The sequence below is a fragment of the Capricornis sumatraensis genome, chromosome 12 (genome assembly GCF_032405125.1).
Source record: "Capricornis sumatraensis isolate serow.1 chromosome 12, serow.2, whole genome shotgun sequence".
NCBI classification, from domain to species: domain Eukaryota; kingdom Metazoa; phylum Chordata; class Mammalia; order Artiodactyla; family Bovidae; genus Capricornis; species Capricornis sumatraensis.
In genome coordinates, this window is record NC_091080.1 from 47,453,649 (window position 1) to 47,474,691 (window position 21,043).

Genomic DNA, 21,043 nt, shown 5'->3' on the forward strand with positions numbered 1-21,043 from the left:
AGCAAGAAGAGATAAAAAAGCCTTCTTCAGAGATCAATGCAAAGAAATAGAGGAAAAAAACAGAATGGGAAAGACTAGAGATCTCTTCAAGAAAATTAGAGATACCAAGGGAAAATTTCATGCAAAGATGGGCTCGATAAAGGACAGAAACGCTCTGGACCTAACAGAAGCCGAAGATATTTAGAAGAGGTAGGAAGAGTACATGTAAGAACTGTACAAAAAAGATCTTCACGACCCAGATAATCATGATGTGATCACTAATCTAGAGCCAGACATCTTGTAATGTGAAGTCAAGTGGGCCTTAGAAAGCATCACTACGAACAAAGCTAGTGCAGGTGATGGAATTCCAGTTGAGCTATTTCAAATCCTGAAAGATGATGCTGTGAAAGTGCTGCACTCAATATGCCAGCACATTTGGAAAACTCAGCAGTGGCCACAGGACTGGAAAAGGTCAGTTTTCATTCCAATCCCAAAGAAAGGCAATGCAAAAGAAGGCTCAAACTACCGCACAATTGCACTCATCTCACATGCTAGTAAAGTAACGCTCAAAATTCTCCAATCCAGGCTTCAGCAATATGTGAACTGCTGACTCCCTGATGTTCAAGCTGGTTTTAGAAAAGGCAGAGGAACCAGAGATCAAATTGCCAGCATCTGCTGGGTCATGGAAAAAGCAAGAGAGTTCCAGAAAAACATCAATTTCTGCTTTATTCACTATGCCAAAGCCTTTGACTGTGTGGATCCCAATAAACTGTGGAAAATTCTGAAAGACATGGAAATACGAGAGCACCTAATCTGCCTCTTGAGAAATCTGTATGCAAGTCAGGAAGCAACAGTTAGAACTGGACATGGAACAACAAACTGATTCCAAATTGGAAAAGGAGTATGTCAAGGCTGTATATTTTCACCCTGCTTATTTAACTTATATGCAGAGTACATCATGAGAAACCCTGGACTGGAAGAAACACAAGCTGGAATCAAGATTGCCAGAAGAAATATCAATCGCCTCAGATATGCAGATGACACCACCCTTATGGCAGAAAGTGAAGAGGAACTAAAAAGCCTCTTGATGAAAGTGAAAGAGGAGAGCGAAAAGTTGGCTTAAAGCTCAACATTCAGAAAATGAAGATCATGGCATCTGGTCCCATCACTTCATGGGAAATAGATGGGGAAACAGTGGAAACAGTGTCAGGCTTTATTTTTTGGTGCTCCAAAATCACTGCAGATGGTGATTGCAGCCATGAAATTAAAAGACGCTTACTCCTTGGAAGAAAAGTTATGACCAAATTGGATAGTATATTCAAAAGCAGAGACATTACTTTGCTGACTAAGGTCCGTCTCTTCAAGGGTTTGTTTTTTCCTGTGGTCATGTACGGATGTGAGAGTTTGACTGTGAAGAAGGCTGAGCGCTGAAGAATTGATGTGTTTGAACTATGGTGTTGGAGAAGACTCTTGAGAGTCCCTGGACTGCAAGGAGATCCAACCAGTCCATTCTGAAGGAGATCAACCCTGGGATTTCTTTGGAAGGAATGATGCTAAAGCTGAAGCTCCAGTACTTTGGCCATCTCATGCGACCAGTTGACTCACTGGAAAAGACTCTGATGCTGGGAGGGATTGGGGGCAGGAGGAGAAGGGGACGACCGAGGATAGATGGCTGGATGGCATCACGAACTCGATGGACGTGAGTCTGAGTGATCTCTGGGAGATGGTGATGGGCAGGGAGGCCTGGCCTGCTGCGATTCATGGGCTCGCAAAGAGTCAGACACGACTGAGCCACAAAACTGAAATGAACTGAACTGAACTGAAACTTAATTAAATATTTTGAAATATCATATTCTATATTCTTGCAGTAATCTTTAGCTATATTTAATTTTTCTCAATTTAAATTAGCATTATGATGTTAAAATATCAGTAAAATTTTATTGAAAAATATTTTATTTAAATGATTTATAATATAAAAAATATGCCTGAGTGTGTATCTATAACAGCACAGTGAATGACAGTAAAGTTTTTCTGTATCTTAAAGAAAGCTAAAATTTTGCAACTATAAAGAACGCTTGAACATTCCTAAAGAGAATTTAGTGAAACTATATTCAGTGAATGATAATAATACATGGGAGATAATGGAATAACAGATTGAGGAAAAACACAAAAAAATATTGGAAATAGTACATATAGGTTTATGTAACTGTTTTATAGTTTCCCTGACTTTTTTAAAAACAAAGGAAAAATAGTTATTCTTTGAATTAAAGGTTTTGTTAGGTAAAAATAAAATTGAAGACAATAGAATGTTTTCTCCAAATAACAACATTCTACTTTGCGGTATAAGAAAAGGAAACTGTGGTATAAGAAAAATGTACAGGACTTGATGTTAAAAACACTATGGTTTATTCTAACTTAATTTAATAACTATCTGACTTTGGACAAATAACTTAATAAAATGACTTATTTTTTCTATGAGAACAAGAATATTTTTGCATATGTAGGAAAAGAAAAATCTTATAAACTTGCAGATTCACTATAATCTATTTCCTAAAGAAGGATAAATCATAAGAAGGATGAAGGGTGACATAGGCCTGAGAACCTTGCCTGTACTCTAAGAAGGAAACTAAGTATAAAAACTCAGCCAAATATTCCAGGGAAGCTAAAAGGCAAGAAATTGAAACAAGAATGAATTATGAAATACAGTGTCACACTTGGCCTTAGAGACAAGAAGAAAGTGGTCTACTATGAAAGTAATCAGGAAATTCCTAAGTCCTAATCTCAATGGTTTTTTGGGGAAAAAAATGAGCCCAACTTATATTAACTTATATAAATAAATTATACTAATCAGATCAAGTTGCCATAACAAAATACCATAGACTGGGAGTCTTCACACAGAAGTTTACAGAAATTTATTTTTTAACACAATGCATACCATATACTACAACCCACTAAATAAATTAAGAATCAATGAATGCATGTTTGATATAAATAAACAAAGGAGGAAGTAATGCTGTTCCTTAAACTATGAACCATCATATAAATTTAGAATGTATGACTATATGGCAATGTTCGTAATAATTCAAGCAAGAACTAACACTTGATAAAACTAGTGAATAAATGTTTGATGAGTAATGGGTTATTTACATGGTTTCAGGGGATCTACTTATATTCTTTACAATGGGAAGAAATTGACATAATGTACCTCCTGATATAACACACTGAGAACACGACATCTTTTCTGTTTTGCTGTCATGTTTTTAAATGTATGAAAAATTTTCTCTTGGGGAAACATTATACAAAACCACATTGAGAAACATTCTACATGATAATTGATCTGTACTCTGAAAATTATCAATTTCATAAGAAAAAAGAAAAACAGAGAGATCACTCTTTAATAAAGGATACTGTTGAGATGGTTTTTCCAGTAGTCATGTATGGATGTGAGAGTTGGGCTATAAAGAAAGCTGAGTGCCGAAGAATTGATGCTTCTGAACTGTGGTGGTGGAGAAGACTCTTGAGAGTCCCTTGGACTGGGAGGAGATCTAACCAGTCCATCCTAGAGGAAATCAGTCCTGAATATTCATTGGAAGGACTCATGCTGAAGCTGAAACTCCAATACTTTGGCCACCTGATGCAAAGAAGCAACTCATTTGAAAGGAACCTGATGCTGGGAAAGATTGAAGGCAGGAGGAGGGGACAACAGAGGATGAGATGGATGGCATCACTGACTCAATGGACGTGAGTTTGAGCAAACTCCGGGGGTTGGTGATGGACAGGGAGGCCTCACGTGCTGCAATCCACTGAACTGAACTGTTGAGATGTTGTGTAATACAGAATTTTCGTTTACTCCAACATTTCTGAGAAAATAGAAAACTGAATAAATCCCATAGATTAGATAATATAATAGCATTTGTATATTTGTTCTGTGGTTCTGTGAGGTTTTTTTTTTTTTTAGGAAATACATACTGAAATCTTTAGGAATAAAGTGCAGTGATTTTTTTAATCTCAAATATTTCAAAAATATGCAGAGAAAGAATAATGAAGCAAAAATGTTAAAGGTTAACATTTGCAAAAGCTGAGTGAAAAGGAAGTTGGAATTCTTTGTATTATTCTTACAACATTTCTGTGTCTGATATGATGTCAAAATAAAAATCTTAAAGAAAGTAAAATATTTGTTATCATCATTTTTTAATAACCTTTCTCCTGTTTCAGTTTTTTTTTTTTTTTTTCTACACAAGGCAATTGACATTTACAAAAGTTTAAAACCTTGATCTTAAAACTGTTCTGCATCTGTTAGGAAAATTAAGATAGAAGTAGTCTGGGTCAGGCTTCAGAGACAATATTAGACCTCTGACCAATTCTTTCATGAACATGCCTGTTCCTACACTGCAGCTAGATAGCCTGGTGCACTCAAGATAAGAGAAAGGAGTGAGTCATGGAATTCTTTAGCCTTGGGAATCTGCCAATTCCCTGGAGTCTAAAAATTTTGACACACAAGGTAAAACAAACAGCATTGTTGGCAAAATGCAGGACGGCACACTTGCATGCAAATTGTTGGTATCAGTTTGCAATCTGGTTTTATAAACAAAACTCCTCCTAAATGCAATTTGAAATCTCACCCATGGAATGGACACAGTTCCCTGGGATTTTCCCAGTTGGGACTCCAGATCAATGTTTTTGGGAGTTCCCAGAGCTCTTCAAGACTGTATGTAGGTGTCTGTCAGCCCAATTTGGTGATGTATATACTTTTACTTTTCTACTCCTCTCTCACGTCTATTTCTTGCTTTCTGATAATTGTCTATTAAAATTGAGTTAAACATTCATTTGAGTAGCAAATGGTGTCTTTTGCCCATAAATCCTTTGAACCTAAAATGAAAGTTAAACTTTTGGCAAAGCAGCATCTAGAAAATGGTAGGTCACTTCTAGTAACTGTAACTATAGCTTCTTGCAGGAAAATGTCTCACTAGAGAGTAGAAAATTTGGATTATATGATTTTCCTATACAGTCTATCTTTCACTTATTTTTGTTGCTTTAGAAATACTTGGTAAGGAAGAAGGTGTATGAAACTCAAATCTCCTCAGTGGTTTTACTTTCAGAACAAGAGAGTTGTGCTGTGTGCTGTGCTTAGTCACTCAGTTATGTTTAACTCTTTATGATCCCATGAACTGTAGCCTGCCAGCCTCCTCTGTCCATGAGGATTCTCCAGGCAACAATACTGGAGTGGGTTGCCATGCCCTCCTCCAGGGGATCTTCCTAAATCCAGGAATCGAACAGGAGTCTCCTACATTGCAGATGGATTATTTATCAGCTGAGCTACCAGGAGTTAGTTGATACCAACTGCTAAAATTAGCTTTAGAGATTATCCATAGCTGCTGCTGCTGCTGCTAAGTCGCTTCAGTTGTGTCCAACTCTATGTGACCCCATAGAGTACAGCCCGCCAGGCTCCTCCATCCCTGGGAATCTCCAGGCAAGAATACTGGAGTGGGTTGCCATTTCCTTCTCCAGATTATCCATGGATAATCCCTTAATTCCTCTGTTATTAATACTATTATGAAATCACTATTCATTTGTCATCCAGATATAGGATTATTTTTACTCACCTTTCTCAGTAAAACATTCTTAATTAGTTTGCAAATTATTTTTTTCCTTAAAGCTTTTTTTATTTTATATACATTCTTGACTTCATAGTTTCCTTCCATTTTTTAAACTACTTTTTTGAGGTATGGCAGACCTGTAGAAAGTTTTACATATTTAGCATATACAGCTTGATGAGTTTGAGGACTGATGGCATAATTTTTTTTTATTAAGAACACTACAATCTCCCTCTTTTTCTTATTGGTCAAGTCCAGTTTCAAAACCTCCATCTATGTGATCCCACCAGATCTGAATTGATAAACTGTTTACAATAGAAATGGAAGCTTTTTCTTTCTCTCTCTCTCTGTCTCTCTCTCTCTCTCTTTTTTTTTTTTTTTCTGGTTTACCTTAGTATTACTCAATAATTTGATTTAAAAAAGGCACAAGTCCTCTACTTGTATACTCAACATTAAGAAAATATTCATAGAATAGTAAATATTCATTAATTTATTTAAATAAAAAATAAAAATCACCTTTTGTATACCAGCCAATGTTTCTACATTCATTATATTTGATACTAATCCTTTGACTCTTATCTTGCAAAAGGAACATAGAGGTAAAATTCAATTGAAAATGCACATTAAACAAAATATTATAGACTATGAAAAATGCTATGAAGAAAATTAAAGAATAATTGACTGACATGTGACTAGGAAGAGAAAATTGACTTAAATTAGGTGTTTCTGAAAGGCCTCACTGAGAAAACGACATTTGAACTGAGACATGGATGGCTGAAAGGAGTTAGCTGTGGGCAGATATATTTACCTAGGTTTCGTTAGAGTTAATGAATGTGCACATGAGCAATGTGAGAAAGATTTTTATATATTGGAAAACAAATATTACTGCAACTTATTGAATGAGGAATAAACATAAGTTGAGAGACATATGGAGTAAGAGCACAAACTTTTTCTTAAAGCAATGGGCAGATAGTGGTAGTTTTCATCTTAGGACTGTCATAGATCAATTCTTTTTTAAAAAAATCACTTCAACTGGATGAAAATAGACTTCTTATTGAAGAAAATGAATTGAGATAATCTTTACTGTAAAATTTAATTACTGGAATAATAAAAATTGGAATATTTTATTTGTCTTAAGACAATTATAATAATCCAGGTTAATATTAATTGTCTAGGTCTGGGTTTATAGTAGAGATTCTGAAAAGTATGACTTTGAACTATTAAGAGCACTAAGTGGATTTGATGAGTGGTAAAAGTCAAGGAATGACTCCTAAGTTTTCAAGTTCAGCAAGCAAATTCAGACAGAGATTGGGAGATACACAGTATATGTGAATATTCAAGTACTGAGGAGGTCAAGGCTACTGCCACAGTTGAGTTAAATTTGAACTGTCTATTGATTGACATGCAAGGTCTTCTCCTATGGTTCAGCTGGTAAAGAATTTGCCTGCAATGCGGAAGACCTGGTTTTGATCCCTGAGTTAGGAAGATCCCCTGAAGAAGGGAAAGGCTACCCACTTCAGTATTCTAACCTAGAGAATTCCATGAACTGTATAGTCCATGAGGTTTCAAAGAGTTGGACATAACTGAGCAACTTTCACATACATATACATTGACATGGAAATAGTGACACCAAAGCAAATGGTTTGATATATGAGTTTCATTCACAATGGAAATATCAAGGTTGGAGACATAATTTCATAAGTTGACAAGTAAATAATATTATAGTAACTTTTAATTTCTTTACATAAATTGTTAAAAATCAAAATATTTTAATAATGTATTATAAACAGAGCTTGATTCTAGCATATTTTCATTTTTACACTTACATTGCTAACTTCCTTCAGTAAGTACAATTTATCAAAACCTTTATTTCAAAATTAAACTCATTTTTAGATCCTACAGACAGTTTGTTTTTAAAATAATATTTTGATTGTGGAAGTTTTTCCACAATAATGATATTTTGAAAAAAGTATTTTAAGATTATTTTAGTGCAGAAAAATTTGAAGTACACCTTCATTTTTTTGCAAATTAATATTTATCCCAAGAGAGTAACTTTATTTTGGGGGAGATTACTTTTTTAAATTAAGATGACTCACAGATAAGCAAGAAATAAGTATGAAGTATGGTAACTTTTTGTTCACATCTTCTAAAATATCGACAGATATCAAAGTCAGGATTCAGAGACTATTCTAGAAGTATTCTCTCTCAAGTCCCACTGGTTGAATTATGGCTGGTAATGGTCTGTAAAAGGAAAGTCAATTTGCTTCTTGATGGAGGTTACTATACCAAATGTAGTAAAGAGCTTAGAAAACTCTATTCAGCAGTGTAGAAGTCTATTAGTTTCTAGTTTTTCTTTCTGTGCATTGAAAATAAGTCTTGTTTATTAATTCTCTTTAATTTCTCACATCAGTTTCCTGGCATTATTGTTTATTTCTTAATCTGCACACTTGTCTTTAAGACAAAGTATATGGTTGCAGAGAATAGAACATGGTTGAGTGACTAAGCATATACCATATATAGTTCCACATGAGTTCTAACTCACTGGTAAAAGATTAGTTACTTTTCAAAACTTTATTTGTGATGGTAAAAAACTTCAAAACTAAATTTAATGATATTTATAAGCAAGAGAGTTCCAGAAAAACATCTATTTCTGCTTTATTGACTATGCCAAAGCCTTTGACTGTGTGGATCACAACAAACTGTGGAAAATTCTGAAAGAGATAGGAATACCAGACCACCTGAACTGCCTCTTGAGAAACCTATATGCAGGTCAGGAAGCAACAGTTAGAACTGGACACGGAACAACAGACTGGTTCCAAATAGGAAAAGGGGAGTATGTCAAGGCTATATATTGTCACCCTGCTTATTTAACTTCTATGCAGGGTACATCATGAGAAACGCTGGACTGGAAGAAACACAAGCTGGAATCAAGATTGCCAGGAGAAATATCAATCACCTCAGATATGCAGATGACACCACCCTTATGGCAGAAAGTGAAGAGGAACTAAAAAGTCACTTGATGAAGGTGAAAGAGGAGAGTGAAAAAGTTGGCTTAAAGCTCAACATTCAGAAAATGAAGATCATGGCATCCGGTTCCATCACTTCATGGGAAATAGATGGGGAAACAGTGGAAACCGTGTCAGACTTTATTTTGGGGGGCTCCAAAATCACTGCAGATGGTGACTTCAGCCATGAAATTAAAAGACACTTACTCCTTGGAAGGAAGGTTATGACCAAATTAGATAGCATATTCAAAAGCAGAGACATGACTTTGCCAATAAAGGTCTGTCTAGTCAAGGCTATGGTTTTTACAGTAGTCATGTATGGATGTGGGAGTTGGACTGTGAAGAAAGCTGAGCACTGAAGAATTGATGCTTTTGATCTGTGGTGTTGGAGAAGACTCTTGAGAGTCCCTTGGACTGCAAGGAGATCCAGCCAGTCCATTCTGAAGGAGATCAGCCCTGGGATTTCTTTGGAAGGAATGATGCTGAAGCTGAAACTCCAGTACTTTGGCCACCTCATGCAAAGAGTTGACTCATTGGAAAAGACTGATGCTGGGAGGGATTGGGAGCAGGAGGAGAAGGGGACAACAGGGGATGAGATGGCTGGATGATATCACTGACTCAATGGATGTGAGTCTGAGTGAACTCCAGGAGTTGGTGATGGACAGTGAGGCCTGGCGTGCTGCGATTCATGCAGTCACAGAGAGTTGGACACGACTGAGCGACTGAACTGACTGACTGACTGAACTGATAAGTATTTTTGAGAAGAGAGTTATTTCTTTAAAATTCCAAAATTTCTCAATATTCATTACTATGACTTTTTTCCTAGACTGAAATTTCTTAATAATTAGCTGGTCATGCTATAGACATCCATATAGTTAGTATTTATGAAAATGTGTCCTTTTATGTTAATAAAAGAAAAATATAACCCTACCAGAAAAATATAAAATACCCTTGCTACATATGATCATTGTATTTATAAAGCTAAATCAACAGGAAAATTGTGAAGTTGAAACTTATCTTTTCCAACTTTATACACACTTTAATATATCCATTTTGTACTTTGTATCTGAAACAGTTACATTTTAATTAAATTATTAAAGCAGTTATGTGCATCATCCTCATGTTAGAGACGTCTTGTAAGCAAATGAGTAGTTTATGTAATTGAAAAAGTTTGGATTTACTGTATAATTCTTACAAAATACACTTTAAGTCTAAGCATTGCTTATGTATTTATTCTGGGAGAAATTGAACTTGATAAATATAATCTAAAAACTATGTCTCTAAAAATGTCAATGTTAAACATGGCATCTTCAGAGGTGTTATATTTTGTGTGGTCTCATACAGCTTTCACTGCAACAAAATAGAAATGTGTAGAAATATTTTATTAATTAACAGATATTTTAAATATAGAACGTTTCTTATAGCAGGGAAGAGCACTGTAATTTTATGTAATTTAGTTTGAAGTTTATATAAAAGATTAATATCATTTTAGAATAATATAAAATTCAGGTTGTGGGAAAAAGTGAGGAGCTAGGAGATTTCAACTTCTTTATCACTTCATAAATCAATGATTGAACAGCTATCCACAAACAAAGCATCTCTGGAAGACCTCTGGAATCTATGCAAGTATTTTAGCAACACCATGAAACAAAAAAAACCTGAGCACAAGAAGAGAAGGGGACCATCATCCCTTTCCTCAGGCTAGCATTGTTTAGCTACAAGAAGGAACACCCTAACTAGAAGTTTATAACAGCCAGGACATGGACTCAACCTAGATGTCCATCAGCAGATGAATGAATAAGAAAGCTGTGATACATATACACAATGGAGTATTACTCAGCCATTAAAAAGAATACATTTGAATCAGTTCTAATGAGGTGGATGAAACTGGAGCTGATTATACAGAGTGAAATAAGCCAGGAAAAAAACACCAATACAGTATACTAACGAATATATATGGAATTTAGAAAGATGGTAATGATAATCCTGTATGCAAGACAGCAAAAGAGACACAGATGTAAAGAACAGACGTTTGGACTCTCTGGAAGAGGGTAAAGGTGGGATGATTTGGGAGAATGGCATTGAAACATGTATAATATCATATAAGAATTGAATCGCCAGTCTAGGTTTGATGCAGGGTGCAGGATGCTTGGGGCTGGTGCACTGGGATGACCCAGAGGGATGGTGTGTGGCGGGGGGGGGGGGGGGGGGGATGGGGGGGTGGAGGTGGGGGGGACATGGGGGGGTGGAGGTGGGAGGGGTGTACGGGATTGGGAACACATGTACACTTGTGGCAGATTCATGTTGATATGTGGCAAAACCAATACAATATTGTAAAGTAAAAATAATAATAATAATAAATAAATAAATAAAAATAAATAAAGAAAGAGTTCTTCTTACCAGGAAAGAAAGATCAGAGTAAGCCATAAGTTTTTAACCTTTGAGGGCACTTCACAAGAGTCCCATCTATTTCACCTCACCCAGACTGGTAAAGTTGAGATGTACTAGCCAGCTAGGAACAAGATGAAATTCCTTAGATTTGGGATAAATCTCAAGACACAAATTCAAACTGCTTAGAACTGAAGAATGTGAATATTAACCTTGAAAATTTGCAAATCTAATGAAAGTAGTATTTCACAAGAGTGTTTATTTCAGTCATTGAGCATGGATCTATTGAATATCTCCTCCACATAGACACTGATTTAGGCACTGGGCAAACAACAAATTACATATGATCCATATGCACAAGACTGACCACAGGTGAAAAAATGCTGTATGTCATAGCAAACTATTCATAGGGGACAGGGAGCACAAATTCCATGAAGAAATATCACCTAGAAAGTATTCCACATGTAACATTTGAGCCATGAATGAAGAATTTGCTAATACTACAAGAGAGGCAGAAAGGAAAAGAATGAAAAAATACACAGGGATATAAATAGGCACAATATTCAGGAGAAATTCAAATACTTATCCATTGTTGGTTTATAAGATACTCAGAACAAGAACAATAATATTGAAAATGTAGTCAAAGACAAGGTCATGTTGGGCTTATGCTACTTTCTCAATTTCTCAATTTCCACCTGAGACTATTACTTTTAAAAAGCACTCTTTATGATATTGGTACATGAGTAGACAGATTAATAGAACACAAAGTCCAGAAAAATAAACCACTATTGTATTGTGATTTAAAATTTATTAAACTGGTATTCAGATGACTGGCTGAAGATAGACTTAAATTGTGAAAACTGATAGTCACCGCACAGCGATAACTGTATGTTATGTTGCATGCTGGGATAAACACCAAAAGGATCAAATATTTAAATGTAAATAATTGCATCATATTAGAACTAGAATAAAACCTGAATATGAGTGAATTCATTTAAAAATTGAGCGGAAAAAAATTAAAACTATTACTTAAAATATGAAATTATAGTAAAAAAGAATTGATAAATTGAACTATATTAAAAATCAAACCAAAGGAAAAATTCCTGATATATTTGATAAAAAACAACATGAAGAACAAACTTGTTTGGGAAGAATAAGCAATATCAAAGAGAAATAGTTATTGTAAAATTCCTATATCAAGAAAAATTGTGTTCTCAAATTTCATATGTTGAAGACTTAACCCTCAATTCTTCAGATAGCAATATTTTTCAGATTGGGTCTTTAAAACATTGACTAAGAGTTAACCCTTTTGAGAATTAGGTGATTAATATAGATTCTAATCTAATCTGACTAGTGTCCTTGGAGATTAGGGCATATAGAGAGCTATCAGGATTCTCCACACAAAGAAAAAGTTCATGTGAAGACATAGGATGAAGACAGTGGCCTGAAAACTAAGGAAAGGGATCCCAGGAGAAACTAAACCAACAAACCTTGATTTTGGATACCTAGCTTCCAGAACAATTAGGAAAAAAAAAAAAAATTCCATTGTTTAAGACACTCAATTTGAGATATGTTGTTATGTCAACTCAAAAAAAAAATATAGAATTTCTCTCTCTTACATAAAAAGTGAGAGAAATTTTAAAAAAAGACATTAAAATACAGTTTATGGAAGATGTACACATATTACTTAAATTGATGAAATGTAATTTAGGCTTATTCATAATAAAAAATAATGTACATAAGGCTACAATCAAGTTAACAAGAAAAATTTCCCCTCTACCTTTCTTGAGTTTTTGTGGCTGGACTCACAATGAAATTGACACAAGACAGATAATAGGGGGGATAATTTGTGCTCATGGAAGTCTCACAGAAATGACACCTAAGATGTGACTAAAGCAAGCAGCTTTTATAAGTTTTAAACAACAAAACAAATTTGTGAGGGGACAAATTAAGCTCCCCAAACACTTTGGTTTGGGGAGCTTAATTAGTGAAGAATCTAAATAGGGGTTGGGCTTTGGGTAGTGAATTAAAGTAAGATTTGTGTATCTATCCTCCTCTCCCAGAATTCCATCTTTGTGGTGTCCCCTGCCTCCAAAATTAAGAAAATGCACTTTCACAAGAGAGATTTTGCTTTCAGGGAAACAGAGAGGAGAATCAGAGGATCCTTCTTGTAATGGCCATTTCTTAAGTAATTTTAGTGCAAAACAATCAATATCCCATTGAAGAATATTTGGGGATGGCTAGCCTGGTTCCCAACAATGTTCAGATCAGCAGAAACACTAAAAAGGTGGGGAAACTTTGGTTTCTCTTAACAAAAGTCAGATGTCCATACAAAATTATGAAGATTCCTTACTATGCTTACAAACCACCATAGGCATGTCTGGCAGTTCTAAAAATAAAGCTTATTGAAAGTCAACTTGCCATTTTATGGCAAATAAGTGGGTAAAAAGTGGAAACAGTTGCAGATTTTATTTTCTTGTAATCCAAAGTCACTGAAACCAGTGACTTTAAATTAAAAGATGCTTACTCCATGGAAGAAAAGCTATGACCAACTTAGACAGCATATTAAAAAATATAGATGTCACTTTGCAACAAAGGTCCATGTAGTTAAAGCTATGGTTTTACCAGTAGTTATATGTGGATGTGAGCTGGAACAGAAAGAAGGCTGAGTACTGAAGGATTGATGGTTTCAAACTGTGGTCCTGGAGAAGACTCTTGGGAGTCTTGTGGACTGAAAGGAGATCAAATCAGTCAATCTTATAGGAAATCAACTCTGACTGATACTAAAGCTGAAGCATCATTCTCTGATCCTGGGAAAGATTGAGGGCAGGAGGAGAAGGGGATGACAGAGGATGAGATGGTTGGATGGCACCACCGACTCAATGGACATGAGTTTGAGTAAACTTTGGGAGTTGATGATGGACAGGGAGGCCTGGCGTTCTGCAGTTCATGGGGTTGCAAAGAGTCGGATATGACTGAGTGACTGAACTGATACTGATACAATAGCAAAAGATGTTTATCAGTTTTCACTATCAGTAGCCAGAGAAAAAATAAAGATAATTACAGTTCCAAGCCATAATGGGAACCTGATTAACCTATCAATGTAAAATAATTAAGTACAATTTAGGGATCAAGCAGAGATATTTGGTAAGTGGAAGTGCATACATGCACATGTTTTCATCAACCCAGTCAGTCTATGTCGTTTGTTTGGTGCATTTAATCTAGTTACCTTTAAAGTAGTTATTGATATGTATGATCCTATTACCTTTTTCTTAATTGTTTTGGGTTTATTTTCTGCACGTCTTTCCCTTGTCTTGTGTTTCCTGCCTACAGAAGTTCCTTTATCATTTGCTATAACGCTGATTTGGCAGTGCTGAATTCTCTTAACTTTTGCTTGTCTGGAAAGCTTTTGATTTCTCCATCAAATCTGAAAGTGGGCCTTGCTGGGTAGAATGTTCTTGGTCATACATTCTTCCCTTTCATCACCTTAAACATATCATGTCGTTCTCTTCTGCCTTGTGAAGTTTCTGTTGAGAAATCAGCTAATAGCCTGATGAGAGTTCCCTTGTTTGGCATTTGTCATTTTTCCCTTGTTACTTTTAATCATTTATCTCTGTCTTTAATTTTTGTTGGTTTGATTACTATATGCCTGTGTGTTCTTCCTTGGGTTTATCCTGCCTGGGACTCTCTGTGCTTCCTGGACTTGGTTGACTATTTTCTTTCCCATGTTAGAGAAGTTTTCAGCTGTTATCTCTTTGAATAGATTCTCAGGTCTTTTTTCTCTCTATTCTTCTTCTGGGACCCCTATTATACAAATGTCGGTGTGTTTAATGTTGTCCCAGAGCTCTCTTAGGCTGTCTTTAATTTCTTTACATTCTTTATTTTCCCTACATTCTGTTCTGTGGCAATGATTTCCATAATCCTGTCCTCCAGGTCATTTGTCCATTCTTCTGCCTCAGTTATTCTGCTATTGAGTCCTACTAGTCTATTATTCAGCTGTTTGCTTGTTCCTTAGTTCTTGTAGGTCTGTGGTAAACATTTTTTGCATCCATTGTTTCCCTGAGATCCTGGGTCATCTTTATTATCTTTATTCTGATTTATTTTCCTGGAAAGTTGCCTATTTCCTCTTCATTTAGTTGTTTTTTGAGGGTTTTATCTGGCCTTCTTCCAGGACTTTTTTATTTTTTTTCATCATGATTAACTTTCTATAATGTGATTTTTGCTTTAGCATGTGTAGGACTGTGGTTCTGGCTTCTTCTGTCTTCCCTCTGATGGGGGAGTATAAAAAGCTTGTGCAAGCTTCCTGATGGCAGGAAATGAAAATGGGAAAAACTGAGTCTTGATCTGCTTGGCAGGACCTTGTTCAGTAAAGGTTTAATCCAACTATCTGCTGGTGGGTGCCTGATAGTTGTTTGGCCTGATTGCTCTATGGTAGGGTTCATGACAACCTTCAAAAGGGTTCATGCACAGGGGAATTTTCCCAGCTTTCTGCTGCTAGTGCCCTCATCACTGTGATGAGTCCCTGCTGACCTATGCTTCCACAGGAGCTCTTCAAACACAAGTAGGTAGTTTTGCTTCAGTCTCCTATGGGATCACTGCTCCTTTCCTCTGGGTCTTTGTGCATGTAAATTTTTGTTTGTGCCCTCCATGACTGGAGTCTGTTTTCCCCAGTCCTACAAAAGTCCTGTAATCAAATCCCACTGGCCTTCAAGGTCAGATTTCCTGGGGATTCCCAGTCCTTTTGTCATATTCTCAGACTGAGAAGACTGATATAGGGTTCAGAACCTTCACAACAGAGAGAGAAGTTCTTTGATATTATTTTTCTCCAGTTTATTGGCCAGCAAGTATGGGGTTTGCCTTTATCAAGATTATGCCCCTCCTTCAGTATGACTGCAACTACTTCTTCATCTTTGGAAATGGAGTATCTTTATTCATTGGGTTCCTGTGTCCTCCTGTCAATGGTTGTTCAAGAGCTAGTTGAAATTTGGGGACTTTCACAAGAGGAGATGGGTACATGTCCTTTTTCTCCACCATGTTGAACCAGAAGTCTCATTAATGTCATTTTGCAATCATAAAGTGGACTTTGTTTTAATTCTTATATGTACAAACAGTGATTTTCTAAAAGTGTTTACCTTTGCATTCTAAGAAACTATTTTATGACATAGTTTCTTTAAAAACTTGCTTCCCTGGTGACTCAGACAGTAAATAATCTGCCTGCAATACAGAAGAACCAGGTTCATCCCATCGAGAACAGAATGGCTACCCTCTTAAGTATTGTCTGGAGAATTCCTTGGACAGAGGACCTGGGTGAGCTACAGTCCATGGGGTAACAAAGAGCTGCATATGAGTTAGCTACTAACATTTTCAAACTTTAGATCTCTTATCTAATCTTTAAAGTCTTATTTTTCTTCCAAAAGTGGCACGCTCATACTCTTTCCATTAGTTCAGTCGCTCAGCCCTGTCTGACTCTTTGTGACCCCGTGCACTACAGCACACCAGGCTTCCCTGTATGTTTCCAACTCACAGAATTTACTCAAACTCATATCCATTGTGTCGGTGATGCCATCTAACCATCTCATCCTCTGTGGTCCCCTTCTCCTTCCACCTTCAATCTTTCCCAGCATCAGGACAGTTTCAAATGAGTCAGTTCTTTGCATCAGGTGGCCAAACTATTGGAATTTCACCTTCAACATCAATACTTCAAGTGAATATTTAGGACTGATTTCCTTTAGGCTGGATTGGTTGGATCTCCTTGCAGTCCAAGGGACTTTCAAGAGTCTTCTCCAATACCACCATTCAAAAGCATCAATTCTTCAGCACTCAACTTTCTTTATAGTCAAACTGTCACACCCAAACATGACAACTGGAAAAACCATAGTTTTGACTAGATGGACCTATATTGGCAAAGTAATTCCTCTGCTTTTTAATATGATGTCTAGGTTGGTCATAATGTTTCCTCCAAGGAGTAAGCATCTTTTAATTTGAATGGCTTCATCACCATCTGCAGTGATTTTGGAGCCCACAAAATTAAAATCTGTCACTGTTTGCATCATTTCCCTATCTATTTGCCATGAAGTGATGAGACCAGATGCCATGGTTTTAGTTTTCTGAGTGTTGAGTTTTAAGCCAACTTTTTCATTTTCCTCTTTCACTTCCTTTTTTTTTTTAATTTTTACTTTATTTTGCTTTACAATACTGTATTGGTTTTGCCATACATTTACATGAATCAGCCACTGGTGTACATGAGTTCCCAATCCTGAACTCCTCCCCCCACCTCCCACCCCATATCATCTCTCTGGATCATCCCCGTGCACCAGCCGCAAGCATCCTGAATCCTTTTTCAAACATAGACTGGCGATTCATTTCTTACCTGACAGTATACATGTTTCAATGCCATTCTCCCAAATCATCCCACCCTCTCCCTCTCCCACAGAGTCTAAAAGTCCGTTCTGTACATTTGTGTCTCTTTTGCTGTCTCGCATAGAGGATTATCATTACCATCTTTCTAAATTCCATATATATGCGCTAGTATACTGTATTGGAAGAGGGTGTTTGCTATGACCAGTGCATTTTCTTGACAAAACTCTATTAGTCTTTGCCCTGTTTCATTCCGCATTCCAAGCCCAAATTTGCCTGTTACTCCAGGTGTTTCTTGACTCCCTACTTTTGCATTCCAGTCCCCTATAATGAAAAGGACATCTTTTTGGGGTGTTAGTTCTAAAAGGTCTTGTAGGTTTTCATAAAACCGTTCACTTTCAGTTTCTTCAGCATTACTGGTTGGGACATAGACTTGGATAACTGTGATATTGAATGGTTTGCCTTGGAGAAGAAAAGAGATCATTCTGTCGTTTGTGAGACTGCATCCAAGTACTGCATTTCAGACTCTCTTGTTGACCATGATGTCTACTCCATTTCTTCTGAGGAATTCCTGCCCGCAGTAGTAGATATAATGGTCATTTGAGTTAAATTCACCCATTTCAGTCCATTTTAGTTTGCTGATTCCTAGAATGTTGATGTTCACCCTTGTCATCTCTTGTTTGACCACTTCCAATTTGCCTTGATTCATGGACCTGACATTCCAGGTTCCTATGCAATATTTCTCTTTACAGCATTGGACCTTGCTTCTGTCACCAGTCACATCCACAACTGGGTATTCTTTTTTCTTTGGCTCCATCCTTTCATTCTTTCTGGAGTTATTTCTCCACTGATCTCCAGTAGCATATTGGAGACCTAATGACCTGGGGAGTTCCTCTTTTGATATCCTATAATTTTGCCTTTTCATACTGTTCATGGGGTTCTCAAGGCAAGAATACTGAAGTGGCTTACCATTCCCTTCTCCAAAGGACCACATTCTGTCAGACCTCTCCACCATGACCCGCCCGTCTTCGGTTATCCCACAGGCATGGCTTGGTTTCATTGAGTTAGACAAGGCTGTGGTCCTAGTGTGATTAGATTGACTAGTTTTCTGTGAGTATGGTTTCAGTGTGTCTGCCCTCTGATGTCCCCTTGCATCACCTACCATCTTACTTGGATTTCTGTTACCTTGGGCGTGGGGTATCTCTTCACGGCTGCTCCAGCAAAGCACAGCCACTGCTCCTTACCATGGACGAGGGGTATCTCCTTACCGCCACCGTTCCTGACCTTCAACGTGGGATAGCTCCTCTAGGTCCTCCTGTGCCTGCTCAGCCACTGCTCCTCCGGTTGCTCCTCCCACTGCCAGCCTTTGCCTTGGGCATGGGTGGCTCCTCCCAGCTGGTGCCCTGGGCCTCGGGCTCAGGTTGGCTCCTCAGGGTCACCACCCGTGGCCTCGGGTGCAAGGTGGCTACTCCTGGCTGCCCCTGACCTCGGACGTGGGGTGACTCCTCCTGGCTGTTCCTCTGCCATTGCAGCGTGGCACTCTGGGCCACTGTCCTTGACTTTGGATGAAACCTGTTCCAACAACACAAGAGAAGACTCTACACATGGACATCACCAGATGGTCAACATCAAAATCAGATTGATTATATTCTTTGCAGCCAAAGATGGAGAAGCTCTATACAGTCAACAAAAACAAGGCCAGGAGCTGACTGTGGCTCAGATCATCCACTCCTTATTACCAGATTCAGACTCAAATTGAAGAAAATAGGGAAAACCGCTACACCATTCAGGTATGACCTAAATCACATCCCTTATGATTATACAGTGGAAGTGAGAAATAGATTTAAGGGTTTAGATCTGATAGATAGAGTGCCTGATGAACTATGGAATGAGGTTCATAACATTGTACAGGAGACAGGGATCAAGACCATCCCCATGGAAAAGAAATACAAAAAAGCAAAATGGCTGTCTGGGGAGGCCTTACAAATAGCTCTGAAAAGAAGAGAGGTGAAAAGCAAAGGAGAGAAGGAAAGATATACCCATCTGAATGCAGAGTTCCAAAGAATAGCAAGAAGAGATAAGAAAGCCTTCTTCAGAGATCATTGCAAAGAAACAGAGGAAAACAACAGAATGGGAAAGACTAGAGATCTCTTCAAGAAAATTACAGATACCAAGGGAACATTTCATGCAAAGATGGGCTCGATAAAGGACAGAAATGGTATGGACCTAACAGAAGCAGAAGATTTTAAGAAGAGGTGGCAAGAATACACAGAAGAACTGTACAAGGAAAGATCTTCATGACCCAGGTAATCATGATGATGTGATCACTAATCTAGAGCCAGACATCTTGGAATGTGAAGGCAAGTGGGCCTTACAAAGCATCACTATGAACAAAGCTAGTGGAAGTAATAGAATTCCAGTTGAACTGTTTCAAATCCTGAAAGATGATGCTGTGAAAGTGCTGCACTCAATATGCCAGCACATTTGGAAAACTCAGCAGTGGCCACAGGACTGGAAAAGGTCAGTTTTCATTCCAATCCCAAAGAAAGGCAATGCCAAAAAAATGCTCAAATTACCATACAATTGCACTCATTTCACATGCTAGTAAAGTAATGCTCAAAATTCTCCAAGCCAGGATTCAGCAATATGTGAACTGCTGACTCCCTGATGTTCAAGCTGGTTTAAGAAAAGGCAGAGGAACCAGAGATCAAATTGCCAACATCTGCTGGATCATGGAAAGAGCAAGAGAGTTCCAGAAAAACATCAATTTCTGCTTTATTCACTATGCCAAAGCCTTTGACTGTGTGGATCCCAATAAATTGTGGAAAATTCTGAAAGAGGTGGGAATACCAGACCACCTGACCTGCCTCTTGAGAAATCTGTATGCAAGTCAGGAAGCAACAGTTAGAACTGGACATGGAACAACAGACTGGTTCCAAATAGGAAAAGGAGTACATCAAGGCTGTATATTCCCACCCTGCTTATTTAACTTCTATGCAGGGTACATCATGAGAAACCCTGGACTGGAAGAAACACAAGCTGGAATCAAGATTGCCAGAAGAAATATCAATCACCTCAGATATGCAGATGACACCACCCTTATGGCAGAAAGTGAAGAGGAGCTAAAAAGCCTCTTGATGAAAGTGAAAGAGGAGAGTGAAAAAGTTGGCTTAAAGCTCAACATTCAGAAGACGAAGATCATGGCATCTGGTCCCATCACTTCATGGGAAATAGATGGGGAAACAGTGGAAACCGTGTCAGACTCTTTTTAGGCTCCAAAATCACTGCAGATGGTGATTGCAGCCATGAAATTAAAAGACGCTTACTCCTTGGAAGAAAAGTTATGACCAACCTAGATAGTATATTCAAAAGCAGAGACATGACTTTGCCGACTAAGGTCCATCTAGTCAAGGCTATGGTTTTTCCAGTGGTCATGTATGAATGTGAGAGTTGGACTGTGAAGAAGGCTAAACACCGACGAATTGATGCTTTTGACCTGTGGTGTTGGAGAAGACTCTTGAGAGTTCCTTGGACTGCAAGGAGATCCAGCCAGTCCATTCTGAAGGAGATCAACCCTGGGATTTCTTTGGAAGGAATGATGCTAAAGCTGAAGCTCCAGTATTTTGGCCACCTCATGTGAAGCGTTGACTCATTGGATAAGACTCTGATGCTGGGAGGGATTGGGGGAAGGAGGAGAAGGGGACGACATAGGATGAGATG